At 34.5% G+C, this 18,495-nt stretch overlaps 1 protein-coding gene and 1 pseudogene across 3 annotated transcripts in view; one reads left to right on the top strand and one right to left on the bottom strand.

The window, feature by feature from the left end:
* GRM8 (glutamate metabotropic receptor 8) overlaps nucleotides 1–18,495 on the bottom strand; it is a 745,814-nt gene that overhangs the window by 483,860 nt on the left and 243,459 nt on the right. The window lies entirely within an intron of this gene.
* Nucleotides 658–17,748, top strand: LOC129498117 (ATP synthase F(0) complex subunit C2, mitochondrial-like; annotated as a pseudogene).

Here is an 18,495-nt window from a genome sequence, read left to right as displayed (position 1 = left end):
GTACCTCCTCTCACAGAGCTTATTATGCTCTAGAGGAAGACCAACAATAAACAAGCAAATAGCTAATAGAAAAGATTAATTTTGTGAATTCAATGCTACTATATTTCCCTTATATACTTTAACCTCAAAGTAACAAGATGTTTTTGTTTCAAATGAGCCCATCTCTATAGTGGTCAGCCTTTCTCTTGGTGTACTTCAGATGGTAAACACTGACGGTTTTAGGATTTACTTACTCTAGAGTGATTTTTAGTCTCTTTTTCTTTAGAATTTCTGCACACAGCTTAATTCTTGCCTGTGCCCTTGATTCCTCACAAAGAGTTCTATAGGCTTTATAGTTTCAATTACCACATTTATAGGTGTGACAACTTTAATTATTTATATTCTCAAATATACAAGACACTACTAGACATTCCCCTCTTGGAAGACTCTACCCTAGCTTCTTAAATCTTGTCATTAGATATTCAGAATGCCTCTTCAATTCATATTTCTCTTCTATTCCCAGTGGGCCATATAATCTAAATGGTCATTACTCATACCTGATTTACTGAAACAACCTCCCAAAAAGGTTTAATGTCTCAATTTCTCTTCCTTTCGATTAATCATGCCACTAAATCATGGTTAATCATAAGAGTCTGAGATTTCCCCTCTCTGTCTTCTCTACACACCATGAAAATGTATGCCCACAACAAGTTTATCTCCATCCCCTCCCTGTTTGGGATCACCTCCCTGCTGCTGAGACTACCACTCTCTGCAGTGGTGCTAAAAGGACCAACACTGACAGATGAGTGCCTGAGTAGCCTGGCAGCCACCTCCTCTGACTTCACTTATCCCCATTAGCAGCTCCCAAAATGGCACCATTTCAAGGAACATTGACCCAGCCACCAAACTCATTGGGGTGATTGGCTCTGGGGCTGGGATTGGGACTGTGTTTGGGAACATCATCATTGGTTATGCCCAGAACCCTTCTCTGAAGCAACAGTTTATCTCCTATGACATTCTGGAAGCCATGGGGGTCTTTTGCCTGATGGTGGCCTTTCTCATCCTCTTTGCCATGTGGAAAAGCCATCTCCTCCTCCCATATTTCTTTCTTTCACATCTCTCATGTATGTTGCTTTCCCTATACCTCCCCAAGCAGCCTGGGAAACATAGTTGGCTCAGGATTCAGTAGAAGAAAAACAAATAAATACTCTATGAATAACAAAAATAATGACCTGTTATTACCCTGACCAAAAATCTACCCTGGCTCCCTATTAGCTATAGGATCAAGTTTATTTTTAATGAACTTACTGCTTTGAAAAGATAAGGCTAGAAAGGAATGATTTTGTCATTAAAGTGAATGCTTCATTTAGGAGTAGGAATTATAATATAACCTGTTTAATCTCTAAAAATGATGTTAGATTTTTCAGGCTGATATACCACTTAGCTCCTATGATATGTTATTTCCTTGCCCATGTCTCCTCCTTTTATCTAGTTAAAACTTCCCTAATCATCTTCCTCCCAGTTTTCACAAACTCTTCTCCTGCAACACACACACACACACACACACACACACACACACAGGGGGGAAAATCTTTTAAAGATAATTTGCTGAGTTCACTGATACAAATGGGAGTTTTAAGAAGCACAAGCAAACTACTTCAGCATTATTTTGCCAATTTAATATACCTTTCCCATTTCCTTGCCACCCACATGAAGTCCACAGTATGGCTTTTTCCATAGGGTCCCAAGCTCAATAGCTTGAGTAAGTCACTAAGTGGCTTTCTGCAGGCAAATTTTGGATCAACATCCACAAACTAAAATCATCTCAGCCTTTAACCTAAGAACCTACTGGTGATTGATAATTTCCCCACTGGCCAGGATGATTAAAAAAAAATCAAACTCTTTAAAAAGAGATGCAATTGACATATAGCACTGTATTAGTTTCAGGTATACAATATTTGTATACCCTGGGAAATGAATACCACAGTAAGTCTACCTACCATCTATTACCACATATAAAGTTATTAAAAATATTTTTCTTGTAATAAGAATTTTTAGGAATTTTTTCTTTTGGTAATTTTCAAAAATGCATGACAGTAATATTGACTACAGTCACTGGGTTGAATACTACATTCCCACAATTTGCTTATTTTATAATTTGAAGTTTGTACCTATAGACTACTGTCACCCATTTTGACCATTCCCTTCCCTCTAGCAACCACTGTTCTGATCACTGTATCTGTGAGATTAGTTCTGTTTTGTTTTCCCATTTGTGTTCTTTTTTAGATTGCATATATAAGTTAAATAATATATCATTTCTTTCTCTGATTTATTTCATTCAACAAGGTCCATCCATGTTGATGCAAACAGCAAGATTTCCTTCTTTTTATGGCTGAGTAGTATTCCATTGTATAAAAAAGTATGACATCTTCTTTATCCATTCATCTATTGGTGGACACTTGGGTTGTTTCCGTATCTTGGCTATTGTAAATAATGCTGCAATGAATATAGGGGTGTATATATATTTTCAAATTAGTGTTTCCATCTTCTTTGGGTAACTACCTAGTAGAATTGCTGGATCATATGGTAGTTCTTCTTTTATTTTTTTAGAAACTTCCATACTGTTTTCCATTGTAGCTGCACCAATTTACATTTCTACCAGCAGTGGCACAAAAACATCCTTTAAACCACATCCTTGCCAACATCTCTTATATCTCGTCTTTTTGATAATAGTCATGTAACAAGCATGAGGTTATCTCATTGTTATTTTGATTTGTATTTCTCTTATGATTAGTGATGTAGTGCATCTTTTCACATGCCTGTTGGACATCTGTATGTCTACTTTAGAAAAGATCTATAGTGGTCCTTTGCCATTTTCTAATTGGATTGTTTGTCTTTTTGTCATAGAGTTATATGAGTTCTTTATATATTTTGGAATATTAACCCCTCATCAGATATTTGATTTGCAAATATTTTCTCCAATTCAGTAAGCTGGCTTTCCATTTTGTTGATGATTTTCTTTGCTGTGCAGAGGTTTCCTCATTTCATGTAGTCCTATTTGTTTATGTTTGCTTTTTCTGCTTTTGGAGTCAGGTCCAAAAAGATGACTGCCATGACCAATTTCAAGGAGTTTATCATGTGTTTTCTTCTAGAAGTTTTATGGTTTCATGTCATATATTTAAGTTCACTACTTTATTGTGATCTCAAAGTAAATATTTATCTTCTAGGTGTGTTAAATGTCTAAAGAGCAGAACTATGATTTGGCTTTATTAGTAATTAAAAGTATTGAAAGGTTCTTTCTTAGAATGCTCTACCTACTTTTCAAAAATATCTATTTCTGGGGCACCTGGGTGGCTCAGTGGTTGAGCGTCTACCTTTGGCTTAGGTTGTGATCCCAGGGTCCTGGGATTGAGTCCCACATTGGGCTCCTCTCAGGGAGCCTGCTTCTCCCTTTGTCTATGTCTCTGCCTCTCTGTGTCTCTCATGAATAAATAAATAAATAAATAAATAAATAAATAAATAAATAAATAAAATCTTTTTTAAAAAATCTTTTTCCTTTTTATGAGGATTAAATGTACAAAAGTCAAGTCTCATTTATTATTATCATAATCTGCTCCAGCAATCAAAGAAAAGGAAGTTTTTCTTATCTTTCTATCATATATTATTGCAGTTGAATTAATTCTTAAAGTTACAGTATGTCCTTAAAACAATGATACAAGTTAATTGATATTTAAAATTACTAAAACTCATGTTTTCACTTTTTTCTGCATAATAATTACTGTTTCTGCTGTCATAAATGTATTAGACTTTAAGAAGCTATGTAGACTTTTATATTTCTTATTCAGATCTCTTGAAAAATGTTCAAAATTATTAATACACATACATATATACACAATATAATATAAATTATTATACATAAACAATTTACCTAAATAAGACTAGATCATAGCAAATCAATGTTTAACCCATTTCCCAATACCATTTTACAGGAGCTTCAGCTCACTAGAATTAATTGTATTGACTTGGAAGAGCACAGAAGACATATGTTATATCACAGGTCACAGACAAATCCTTAACTGTGCTTAAATGCTTTTGTATCTCTACGACAATATTTAACAAACACATACAGTACTTGCTATGCCAGACACTGTTCTAATCCTTTTATAAACGTTAAATATCATTTAACATTGTGAGTTAGTGTCATCATCCCCATTTTACAAGTGAGAAACTGTAGCATAAGAGAAATTAAGTGTCTTGCTTAAGTCCCTAGAGCTAGTAAGTGGCAAAGTGAGAATTTGAATCTAGAAACTAGGCTCCAGTCTGAGCTCTGAAGGGCTCTGCCCTTCATATTCAAAATTATTTCTACATTTGAAATCTAGCTTCACTAGAAGGGTATTATAGCTTTTAATTACGTGGGGAAAAAAACTTCCTCTTTGCTATATGAAATCATTTCCTTGCTGCTGCCACACAGACACTAAAGGTCTCCTTGATCACCTGCCCCTTGGCTTGGGTGGTTTCCTCCTGTGCACCCACCCAGCTCTGTGCCTGGTCCTGTGGCAGCACCTACCATGATTTCTGCATATTAAATATTAAGTTCTTTAAGGGTAAGAAGTTGGTCTCGTTCACAGTTGCAGCTCCAACATGGACCTTGAGCTGATAAAGCAGCCAAAGAGTTAAACTGATTTCTTATCAAGTTATGATACCTATAATAAATAAATTTCTTCTCTCTACCCATGGTGGTAGGCACACATTCCAATTTTTAAATTACCAAGTATGTGGAAATAGGCTTATGATTTAAAGGAAACGATAATACAGAAAAATAAGTTAATGGGTGGTTCACCCTTGTCTTATCACAGAGCTTTCAAAATTTGGGGTGTTTCAAACTTAAAAGACACTAAAGTCCTTCATTTGAAGAACTGCCAACACAGCTGCACTGAGCTGTTTAAACTAAAAGTCAAAGAATATATACCAAGCTACTATAACAAAACACTTCCATCAAAACCTTGCAGCAAGGATACAATTGCCAGCTAGCACATTTCTCTCCACAAGAAATGACATTATGTCATTTTGTCCAAAGGACATCAAAACAACTTGTCAGTTTAAAAGAGGATTTTGATGCACCACAAGAAGCCTTTCACATACCACTTTAAGTATTTCCAGGAAAGTTGCTATAGAAGCTCTTAAGGCACTATAATTTGAACCCAACTAAACTTATTAACCAACACAAACTATAACTTTTCTAAAATGTCTACCTCTTTATAAGTGGATGAATTTTTAGAAAAGTCCTACCAACTCTTGGAAAATACAGTTCTACAGAGAAACAATGATGTATTTCCTTTCATTCAGTAACATTTACTCAACAAATTATTAATTATGTACCTATGATGTGCTAGGTATTCTTTCTAGGTATACTTATATGAGTCCTTCTGACAATAAAACTGTATTTTTTAAGTGAGTTAGTAATTTCCAGATCTTTTGGTCCAGTTTAACAGCATTAGTCAGTAAATTCTTAATATGCATGGGAAGGAAGAATTATAGTTACCATAAATAATTCTATATTTTATATAGTGGCAGGAACATATATAGTTATATGTCAGTTTAAACATGCAGTTTGAGTGTCTGATTAACTGCTCATTTTACATTTTTTGCCTAATTTAAGCAGGCAATTCACTGTAATAGTCAAATTAAGTTTTGCATAATGTTGGCCATAGGTTCATAAAATGAGGGAGCAGAATGGGCATTGGAAGACATCTTCCTCCTAAATCACAAGCCCCTGAAGAAAAGAATCATGAGGTCTGTAGCTCTGGGGCTGGAAATATTTCCTAGCATGGACTGTGCATCAATCTACGATTGTTAGAATGAATGAATGACCCCATGCAAACTCTCTGTAACATATAAAACTATTTATAAAAATTTCCAGAGGTACCAGACATGAAGATGGGTATTTGGTCACTACCCTAATAATATTAACCCTTCCTAAATGAAGAGATCATATTGAGGCTCTTAAGGCAAAATAATATAAAGCTAACCAGGGTAATTAACCAACACAAACTATAACCTTACTAACAGCTATTAATTTCAGTGAGATTTCCTTAACTGTATTAACTTTTCCTCATTAATTTTTTACAAACTTTTAATCTATTAAGTCTTATTTTAATTCCAGTATAATGTACAGTGTTATATTAGTTTCAGGTACACAATATAGTGATTCAACAATTTCATATATCACTCAGTATTCTTCATGACAAGTGCACTCCCTAATCCTCATCACCTATTTTACCCATTTCCTTATCACCTCCCTTCCAGTAACCATTAGTTTATTCTCTATAGTTAAGAGTCTCTTTCTTTGTCTCTCTCTCTCTTTCTTTGTTCATTGGTTTTGTTTCTTAAATTCTACATCTGAGTGAAATCATATGGTACTTACCTTTTCTGGCTCTGTTTTGTTTTGGTTTTTACTTTTTTGTTATTGTTTAGGCTATTCTGATAGTAAGTTAGAGGTTAAAAAAATGATAAATTATTACTCTGCTTTTTTGTTACCATCATAAATTCTATTAACAATACATACTTATCCAAGTTTATCCCCTTTTTATGCCTTTGATAATATCATAATATGAAATCTGCACCTCTAGTCATGTTGTAGTACCCTTTCTACTATGATACATGTTTGCCTTATCTCTCCACTCAATTGTAAACCAGCATTAAAGACCTAAATGTAAGACCTGAAATCATAAAAATCCCAAAAAGAGCACAGGTAGTAATTTCTCTGACATCAGCTATAGCAACTTTTTTCTAGATAGTCCCTGAGGCAAGGGAAACAAAAGCAAAGATAAACTATTGGGACTATATCAAAATAAAAAGCTTCTGCACAGCGAAGGAAACAATCAACAAAACTAGGAGGCAATCTATAGAATGGGAGAAGATATTTACAAATAAAATATCTAATAAAGGGCTATTATCCAAAATTTATAAAGAACTGATACAACTCAATACCCAAAAGCAAATAATTCAATTTAAAAATGAGTAGACAACATGAACAGACATTTCTCCAAAGAGGACATACAGACGTCCTACAGACACATGAAAAGATGCTCATCATCACTTATCATCAGGAAAATGCAAATGAAAACTACAATGTGATATCACCTCACACACATCAGAATGGCTAAAATAAAAAACACAAGAAATAACAGGCATTGGCAAGGATGTAGAAAAAAGGAACTCTCTTGCACTGTTGGTGGGAATGCAAACTGTTGCAACCATTGAGCCTCAAAAAACTAAAAATAGAACTACTCTAGGTAGTACTTCTACCCACACTACTGGGTATTTATTCAAAGAAATCAAAAACACTAATTCAAATGGATGCATACACCTATGTCTATAGCAGCATTATTTATAACATCCAAGATTTGGAAGCAGCCCAAGTGCCCATTGATTGATGAATGGACAAAGATGGGAGGTCGATCTATCTATCTATCTATCTATCTATCTATCTATCTATCTATCATCTATCTATCTGTCTTGGAATATTATTCTGCCATAAAAAAGTATGAAATCTTGTTATTTCCAATGACATGGATGGAGCTAGAGAGTGTAATGCTAAGCTAAATAAATCAATCAGAGAAAAGCAAATACCATATAACTTAACTCATATGTGGAATTTAAGAAACAAATGAGCAAGGGAAAAAAGAGAGAGAGAGAGAGAAACCAAGAAACAGACTCTTAACTATAGAGAACAAATGGATGGTTACCAGAGAAGAGGCGAGTGAGGGGATGGGTGAAACAGGTGATGGAGCTTAAGGAGTACACTTATGATGAGCACTGAGTGACATATGAAATTGTTGAATCACTATATCATATACCTGAAACTAATATAACACTGTACATTAACTTATTTGAAAATAAAAACTTAAAAAAACTTGCTATATTTAAATAAGTTCAAATTAATTCTTAAAAATGAAATATGTATTTTTTAAATAAATAAATTGTAAGCCAGAATAGGGGCCAGGTTCCCACCCCTTTCTTGCTACCCTCATACACTCTGGCAGGATATACACTATTGAATCTACTCCAATAATATGCTTAGAAACGATAATATGGTACCACAAAAATGGGAGACAAAAGGCAGAGAAAAGTATTCCAAAAGCCTCTTCTAGAAAATTGAATTAAAACTTTCAGTAGAAGTGAAATACTCTTCTTTATCTCTTTAAAATTTACACATAATCAAATTCCACTAGCTCTAACATGACAGCATTGGCATCATGTAATATTCATTGTGTCAAACACTGTAATTTGATCAACCAAAGACGCATTCTGAGGTCCCAGCCACCTTCTTCTGTAGTGGGGAACACTAAAGCTTACTTTCCCTGTTTCTCTTGGAGCCAAGACTTCCCAGGTGACACAGCTCTGGCTGGCATTGTCACTTCTCCCTTTTTCTTGCCCTGAATATATGATGCCTGGGCCTGCATTGTACATTTTATGAAGCAAAAAGTATAAAAATGAAAAGTCAACTTACCAATGATAGTGAAACAGAGGATAAAATAGCATCATTAAGCAACTAAACCAATGCCAGCAAACTCCTACCCTCAGATAGCTTGTAAGAAAAAAAAAGGTTTTGTTTGTGTAAGCTACTTTTACAGCTAAATTCCTTCCAAACACAGTAATGGTTTAAATTCTGGTTTTACCTTTTACTAACTATGACCCTTGGCAATTTACTAAACTTCTCTAAGCTCAGTTTATCATCTATAAAATGGGCATAAGTGCAATTGTTCCCACAGAATTATTGAAAATTATGGTAAGAAATATGAAATATACATGTAAAGTAATTGGATTGAACTTGGCACATGGTATTACTTTCAAACATTAGAGGCATACTTTAATACTAAAATATACACACTTAGGAATGTTTTTAAAGTAAAGCTTACTTCATTTCCCCCAAATAATTACATATAAAAATTAAGTACTTAGGGTGGCAGAGAATTCTTTATAAAGCAATTCTCACTCTATCTCTCTCTTAGGTCAAGACATCTATAATTAGCATTAAAATGCACAAATATGCTCATGTGTGATTACAGTAGGTGGTACAAATATCAATAATTACTATAATTTAAATTTTTGTATTGTTCTAATTATTGTCACAGAAAAGTAAACTATTTTCTTCAGCACAAGGATAGACTGAAATGGCCTGCAATTTTCCCACAACTATGTCTTACCACATCACTCAGATACCCAAGGCATTGTGAATCTTTAGTGTTTCATTATTCAGTTATTTTCAGGACATTCAACCATGCCTCTTGAATTACAGAAGAAAACAGCAGGTCTCTGGTTTTTGCTTTGTTTTGTTTTAAATCATAACCATTTTAGCTTCACTTCACCATGAACACCATTCCAGCTGTTTCTTTGGAAGCTTATCTTCCAAAGCCAATAAAAGACTATGTTCCCAAGCCTAAAGACTTTCCATTTATAGCTTTCCATTAAGCCTCTTAAAGGTAGGTATTTATTCCAATTAAATATTTAAAAGGTAGGTCCTTTTATGAACTGGATTTTTTGTTAATTCAAAAAGAGATAATTATTTATACTTTGAAATCCTTTCTAAGAGGATTTGAGTTGACCTACAACAAAAGACATAAATAGATTAAGATTGTTAAAATAAATCAAAACACATCAAAGCACTGGGAAAGATAATGTAAATATAAAAATCATTTCATTATACACAAAATTTAGCTCTGAGCTTCCATAAGACTAAGGCAAAAATGAAAATACAATCAATTAAGCAATACTCAGTACTTTACAAAGCAGATCTATAATATTTTCATATACTAATTCTAAGGGTCTTGGTACTAAATTCCAGTAAGAGTTTATCTTTTGGGCCTTTCTTCAAGGAAAATTGAGTTTCATAATACACAGTATTTTCATCAATGAGGTTCAGTGGCTGCTTTGAACTTCAATAAAAGTCAATAGCATGACATTATGCCAGTAATTTTAAACTTATTTTTAGCCATGGAACCTTGAAAATAAAATATTATGCAGGAGCTCAATATACAAAATACGTAAGTAAGAGCTTCCCTAATTGAAACAAGGTTAAGGAGCCTGAAGCTACCATAATCACCGATTCCAGAATCTGGGTGAGGAAAAGGCCTATGTAGCCAATAAGCTGATCATATTAGCTACAAATATAAAAATGCAAATCAAATGCCCTACAGCTAATATCACACTTAATAGTAGAAGATTGCATGCTCTTTCCATAAGACTGGGAACAAGGCAAGGATATCTACTCATGTCAGTTCCATTGAAGATTGATTGTACAGGAGGTCTTGGCCAGTGCAATAGGCACAGGGGGGAAAGGAAAATAAGGCAAACAGAAAGGAAAGGGAGAATCAAAGCAAATACTCACAAACAACCTGATTGGGTATATAGAATAGCTTAAGAATCTTAAAAAAAAAAAAAGCCACTAGAATAAATAAGTTAATTGAGTAAGGTTACAGGATGCAAGATCAATAGACAAAAGCCATTTGTATTTTTATATAGAAGCAACAAACAATTGAAAATGAAACAGATAATACATTTATAATAGCACCAAAATCCATAACATATAAGGAATAAATTTAAAATGTGTGCATGGGTAGTACTCTTAAAACCACAAAATATTACTGAGGAAAATTAAACAAGATTTAGATGTAGATATTGCTGAAGACTGAATTGTACTCCACTAAAATTCATATCTGTAATCCCTAATTCCCAATGTGATAGTATTTTAAGATGGGAACTTTGGGAGGCAGAAAAGGTATATGAAATCATGAGTGTGGGACCCTCATGATGAAATTAGTGCCCTAAAAGAAAGGACATAAGAGAGCTTGTTTCTCTCTCTCCATACACAAAGAGGAGGTCATGTAAGCACACAGCAAGATGGTGGCTGCCTCCAAGTCAAGAGAGAAGCAGCCTTACCATGAAATCTACTCTACTAGCACCTTGACTTTGAACTTCCCAGCCTCTGAAACTGTAAGAAAATTAATTTATTTTTTAAGCCATCTAATCTATGATATTTTGTAATGACAGCCCAAGCTAAGACTGATATATACCATTTTCCTAGATTAGAGGACTCAATGTTTTTAAGATTAAGATAGCAATTCACTCCAAATTATTCTACAAATTCAGCATAATCTCAATTGAATTCCCAGCAGGCCCACATGGCCCAGAAATTCCACTCCTAGATATATACCTAAAATAATTGAAAGCAAGGATTCAGACAGATACATATATCTCAATGTTTAGTGCAGCATTATTAAGCATAGCCAAAAGGTAGAAACAACTCAAGTGTCCCTCAACAGATGAATGGATGAACAAAATATGGTATATACAATGGAATATTATTCAGCCATAAAAAGGAATGGCATTCTGACACATGCTACAAGATGAATGAATCTTGAAAACATTATTGCTAAATGAAATACATCAGACAGAAAAGGACAAATATGGTATGATTACATTTATATGGAATATTTAGAATAGACAAATTCATAGAGACAGAAAGTAGGTAAGAGATTACCAGGGGGGCACCTGGGTGGCTCAGTGGTTAAGCATCTGCCTTCAGGTCAGGTCATGGTCCCAGGGTCCTGGGATCAAGTCCTGCATCAGGCTTCCAGCAAGGAGCCTGCTTCTGCCTCTGCCTGTTTCCCTGCCTATCTCTCTGCATCTCTCATGAACAAATAAATAAAATCTTTTAAAAGAGAGAGAGAGAGAGAGAGAGAGAGAGAGATTACCAGGGGCTGGGGAATACTGGGAATACTGCTTAATGGGTACAAAGTTTTTACTTGGGGTGCTGGAAATTTGTGGAAATACTGCTGATGGCTGTACAACATTGTAAATGTAATTAATGCCATTGAATTGTATATTTAAAAATGGGCAAAATGGCAAAATTTGTTATATATATTTTACTGAAAAAAAAACTACTTCCAAAAAAACCCTAGGAAGCTTTTCCATAGAAACCTATATATTGATTATAAAATATACATAAAAATATAAAACACCTAGAATAACTAGAACCACTTTGGAGAACTTAATATAAGTTGAAGAACTTTTATTATCTGACTGAAGACTCACAATAATGCTCCAATATTTAAGACAGTGTAATATTGCTGTAAAGGTGGATATATGAACAGCGGAAGAGAACAAAATGTCCAGAAATAGAGTCATATTTGATCAATTAACTTTCAATGAAGTGCCAAGGTAATTCAACAGAGAAAGAAATTTTTTCAATGAATGATGTAGAACATTTGGATATGCACGTGAATAAATGAACTTTGATCTCTCCTCACATCATACACAAAATTAACTCAACATGGATCATAGACCTAAATGTAAAACTAAAAGTCTCCTAAAGAGAACAACTTGCAAAACTCCAAAAGTGAACTACACTAAAATTAAAATCTGATCTTCAAAAGCTCCATTAAGAAAATGAAAAGAAAAGCCACAAATCAGGGGGAACTGGGATGAAATATATATATATATATTAATTATTTACATTTGTATATATTTTTTATTTTATTATTTCTAATTATATACACATATATATGCACTCACACACATAGATAAATATAAATATAAATATAAATATAAATATAAATATAAATATAAATATAAATATAAATATAAATATAAATATAAATATATATATATAAAGTGGTGTCAGGGGTATATATGAATATAATATATTTAATAGAATTTAATAACCTACAACTTAACAAGAAGACAAAAACTCATTTTAAAAATTGTCAAGTGGGGGATCCCTGGGTGGCTCAGCAGTTTAGCACCTGCCTTTGGCCCAGGGCGCGGTCCTGGAGTCCTGGGATTGAGTCCCACGTCGGGCTCCCAGCATGGAGCCTGCTTCTCCCTCCTCCTGTGCCTCTCTCTCTCTCTCTCTCTCTCTCTCTCTCTCTCTCTCTCTGTCTATCATAAATAAATAAATAAATCTTTAAAAAAATAAAAAAATAAAAATTGTCAAGTGATTTGAACATACTTTGTAAAAGAAGATGCATAAATGGCCACTAAGTAACCAAAGAATGCACAACTACACTAGTTAACAGGAAAGTGCAAATTTAAACCATAGTAAAATATCATTACAAACCCACTACAATAGCTAAAAGTAAAAAATACTAGAGCAAGTGGAAATCTCACACCATGCTAGTGTCAAAGCAAAAATGGTTCAATGTCTTTGTAAGGCAGAATCTTATAAAGTAAAACGTATACCATATGACCTGACAATCCCAAGAGTGATTAAACCCTATCCTACAAAAATACCCACAGCCAATTTAGTCATAGTAGCCAAAGCTCTGGAAAACAACCTAACTACCCATCAACAAAGGAACAGATAACCGAACTGTGATGCATCCATTCAATGGAATACTACTCAGTAGTAAAAAGAAATAGGCAATAAAGAAAAAAAACTGGCTATTTTACCATGATACATGCAATGACATGGATCAATTTCAAAAATACTTTACTGAGCAAAAGAAGATATGCATACTGTATCATTCCATTTATATGGAATTCTAAAACAAGCAAAACAAATCTATAATGACAGATAAACCGATCAGTGGTTGCCCAGGGCCATGGATGGGAGGAGATAGAGCTGACAGCAAAATGACATGAGGGAATGTTTTTGGGTGATGGAAGTATTCTATGTCTTGACTGTGGTGGTAGTTACACAAATGTATTCACTTGTCAAAACTCATCCAATTCTATACTTAGAACGGGTACATTTTATTAAATGTAAACCATACCTCAATAAAGGTCTGAGAAGTGGAAATAAATCCCTACAACCATTACTAAATCCCTATCATGTACTTGCTGAGGCTGTGACAAAATGGATTGTCAAAGCAATACAGCCGAGCACACCCACAGGTAAGGTGAAGTGTAGGTGTAAATTCAGTTTGAGGATAAACAGAATTCTGAGTCACTGGCAGCACCAGGGCAATCTCTCCCTCATGCCCAGCTGGGAAATGTCCACATTTTTTTTTCCACCATCAGTGTACTTATCCCAGATAAGCAACTTAAGAGCCAGGAGAATGTCCATGCAGTATCTTCCTCCTGAACAAAGACAGCTATTCTTGGCAGTGGGTACTTGAGACAGGACTCAGGAAACCACTACCGTGGACAGCTCTGCCCAGAAACTATATTCTTTAGCAATTTGATCCGTGGGTGATAAGATGTTTGTTCATCTTTGTAATTTTCATTGCTTCCCTAAATAGGATAGCCTCCTAATTCTCAATCCCTTCTATAAGATAGTCCCTTAGGAATTTGTTCAAAAACCTTGGGTTTTAACCAGAAGTGATTTTAAAACATTGAAAGCATAATTAATGTGGTAGTTTATACATTGTTCTTTGTGCAGATATAAATTCATCCTGAAGCTTTTCTAAATTTTTTAATAAAGCCTATTTTTTCTGATTATCTTACATACAACTTCTAATACTATTAATATTAATACTATTGTTCCCAAATACTTCATGATCTTAACCCAAATCCTCAGAGGTCTACAATAGGCCTGGAATTAGGGTCCAAGGATATGTCTTCTAACACTTCCCTGGTGATTCTAGCACAGATAGCCTTCAAACATGGTTTGAAAAATATTGCTCTAATGGATTCACTGTTTCATTGCTATGTCATAGATATTTAACTTTTTAGTCCTCTAATTAGCTTGGAGTGAGTTGACAGACAGGCTAGATAATAAGCAAATACATAATCAAATTCAATTTCACCACCAAATACTTCCTTAAAACTGTCCCTCATGAGTATGGGGAAATTTATAACTGATTGTTGACTTTTCTTCTTGTTAAACAAATTTTAAAAACAAGTGGCATTGATTCTATAAAAATAACATCCTAGGAAAACAACTCATAAAGAATCTTTACACTTAACTCCTAGAGAATGGAGATTCATTTTGCTTAAAAGAACAAGAAATAGCTTGCTGTTATAGATTAAATTTCTTCTGAGAAAAGGTGTGAACTCTTACAGGTGGCATCCAGATGGAAAATTAGTCCCTTCCCACCCACGCAAAGAAAGCTTTTAAACCTCTTCCACAACAGTAAAGAAAGGGAAGACATTTTGTGACAAGAAATCTTGCAACCTATACTTTGGAAAGGTACTGCAACTCTTGGGAGCAATCCCTATCATGTGTAACTATATAGTGTCAAATAGAACAGATAACTAAACTACAGAAATTGAGTTGATATCAAAGTCTGAACTTTAAACAATGGTGGAAAGACTGACAATTTTTCACAATTATATCTGGTTTTGGTCTTAAAAGTGACCAAGCTAACATAAGCTTGTATGGTTTAGCATGGGACATAGGAGAGGATCAGTCAATGCAAGGGAACTGAGAGGATAACAGAAGAGATCAGCCACAACCAGCTAGAAATACCCTCTTAGCTTCCCTTGGTTAAGGATTCTACCAATGTCTTAATGAGTGAAACTGACACTTAATCCCAGAAGACCACGTAATTATATCTGTATGACATTTATTTATAGATTTTTCTTTATATAAGCCCAAGCTAATTAACTATTTAGTTCATTTTAAACAATTTATTTAAGTCCTCAGTAAATCCTTTTAAGGACTTAAAAGGTATTCAAAGTAGGCGAATCCAATCAACAATTGCAATTACAAGAAGAGCACCTTTTTTTATTAGTGGTTCTTAATTTTTATGAAAGAGTTTTAAGAAAATTCACTGAGTACTTTATACTATAAATTATTTTAATATGAATTCAATTAAACAGGCTCAAGAACCAGATGATGAAACAACAAAATGAAACAAAAAGAAAGATTGCAGAAGCAAGGAAACAAAGTAAGGGTCAAAATAACACTTAATAAAATAATAAATAAATTATTAAGATCAAAGAGCTAAATAGACAAAGTTGTAAACTGAATTACTGACTAGAGGAAACATTTGAGAAAATCACAGTGAATGCAAAGAAAAAATATAGACACTAAATGAATTATAAGAAAAGTAATATGTATAGAAAGCAGAAAAGGAAGAGACCACAGTAAATGCAACAGAACAGTATTCACAGATACAGTACAAACTTCTCTTGTATTAAGAAAAGAATAAATGTGCAGATTGCAAGGGTGCATGAAATTAAAAAAAAAACATTCTGCCACATTTTGCTTTTACAAAAATAATAGCATCATTACTAATAGAAAGAAAAAAAGAAAGGGACCATGGTTTTGCCAAGATACTATTTTATTATTTTCCTAGTTACTTAGTCATTACAAAAGAAGAAGGAAGAGGAAGAGAGATGATACAAATCATTCATTTGTATTGATCACAAATCAGGTACATGAATTCCTGAGAATATCTGCTTATACCTGATATATGAGGATTTTAATGCCAGTGATTTTGCCTGATACTTGTCTCCAATTTGAAGTATTTGAAAGAGAACTCCATATTTGCCGAGGCCCAACTGTGCTACTGATTAAAAGAGGTCTGTATTCCATAAATATTTACACCCTGCTCCACAAGAGCAGGGAAACAACTTAGTGTGCCTGTTGCTTTCCCACTTAAACATACTCTACTCAACAAAACAATTGTGGATCATTTTCCACCTATAATTATCTCTTCTGCTAGATCACTGTTAGTATAACGTCTATTCCCCAAATACATAAGCTGTGCTTTTCCCTTTGTTCCAGATAATATGTGACTTTGCATGGTGGGAGTACTAAGAATAAAAAATAAAACTGTAAGTTCATTTATAGTTATAATGATATTATTTTAAACCCCTTAAGGCCAGGCTGTGAATCTTTGACCAGACATAATTTCCACTAAGTTGCAGATCTAAGTGACTTTGCCAAGTACAATTGTATTTGCAAGTCTCTAACAATTATCTACTCTCTTCTCCATCACTCTCTTGCATTTCACTTAGGGTTGTAGCAACTGGCTCACTGTAAACCCCTCAACTACTACTCCAGACATTATTTTTAGTAACTCAAACATTCCTTGTTCTCTTTTTCTCCATTGTATTCACCTAGCAAAACCCAAACTCTGTTTAAAACCCAACATTCTGGGACGCCTGGGTGGCTCAGTGGTTGAGCAGCTGCCTTAAACTCAGGGTGTAATCCAGGGTCCTGGGATCAAGTCCTGCACTGGGTTTCCAGCAGGAAGCCTGCTTTTTCCTCTATGTCTCTGCCTCTCTCTATGTGTCTCTCATGAATAAATAAATGAAATCTTTAAAAAAATAAAAAATTTAAAAATATAAACTATTAAAAAAAATAAAACTCAACTTTCTATTTCACACTTGACCCTGACAGCTGAAAATGACTGGAAAAGAACACTTACTTGAGTTACTCAATTTCATATAAACTTTTTAAGAAAGAATTTTAAGAAAATTCTTCATTTTCTTGAAATAAATTTATGACCACAAATCTCAAAACAGACCTCATCACCACCCAGCATTTTTCTGTTTCCATAACAAATTCTTCCCCCTCTCTGCCAACAATTTGCTTTACCTATTTTCCTCTTACCTCAAGCCCTCAAAACTCCCTCCTCCCTTTGCCTCTCGTTCTTGGCTGATGACCTTGACTTCTATTTCACTAAAAACTAAAAGCAATCAGAAAAAAAGTTCTCATTTTCTCATCACTGAATCTTATAACCTACTTGCATCTGACCCATCAATTCTGTCTTTCCCCCAGATAAAATAGTTGACCTCTCCTTGGTCCCTTTTGACCAACTCTCCACGGTGTACCAGATTCTGGCCCTTCTTACGGTCTCAGAATTTTGCCACTAGAATTCTTCCCCACTTTTTCCACACCCTCCTCAGTTTTACCCTCTCAAATGTATAATTTCCATTAGCAAGTACACACATTGTAAAAAAAAATTCTCTCAATTTGAAAAGCAAGCAAACAAAACAAACTTCCTTGATCCTATTTGCCCCTCCAGCATTCCGCTCACTTCTCTACTTCTCCTTTGGGAAAAGAGTTATCTCTACTTACTCTGATTCACTCTTCATTAACTCAAATCAGTCTCTGTCTCTGCCACTCCCATGGGACTGTTCAAATCAAGGTCATCAACAATCTCCATCTTGCCGCATCTGTCTCCAAATTAACTCAACTTCTCAAAAGTGTTAACTTAATGGATCATAGCCTTGTTCTTCAAATACTTCACTTGTAAATATTTACTTTCCTTACTTCACTTTAGAGTGAAGAACACTAGAATGTAACCCCTTGAAGTAGAGTACTGTATTTACTGCCATATCCCCATGCCTGCTGAAACTAATACTGGCCCCATAGGAAGTGCTCAAGAAATTATTTCCTGAATAAATGAATGAAAAAGTGTTCTTTGCCTGCTGAAACAACACGGGTTCAGCTCACTGTTGGCTTGGGGAGGGCAAGTTTTTGACAATGTTAAATGACAAGTGCTCTGTCTTCTACCAGTTTACACTGTCCCCACATAGAAGCATTGTATGCAATGCTCAACCTGGTCATTTCTTTAACCACTTTCCCATTTTCTAGTGTCCCTTCTCCCTCACCTGCAA

The sequence above is a fragment of the Nyctereutes procyonoides genome, unplaced genomic scaffold, assembly GCF_905146905.1.
Source record: "Nyctereutes procyonoides isolate TBG_1078 unplaced genomic scaffold, NYPRO_anot_genome, whole genome shotgun sequence".
Classification (NCBI taxonomy): domain Eukaryota; kingdom Metazoa; phylum Chordata; class Mammalia; order Carnivora; family Canidae; genus Nyctereutes; species Nyctereutes procyonoides.
Note: the sequence above shows the minus strand (reverse complement) of the source record. Positions and strands in the feature narration are given on the sequence as shown.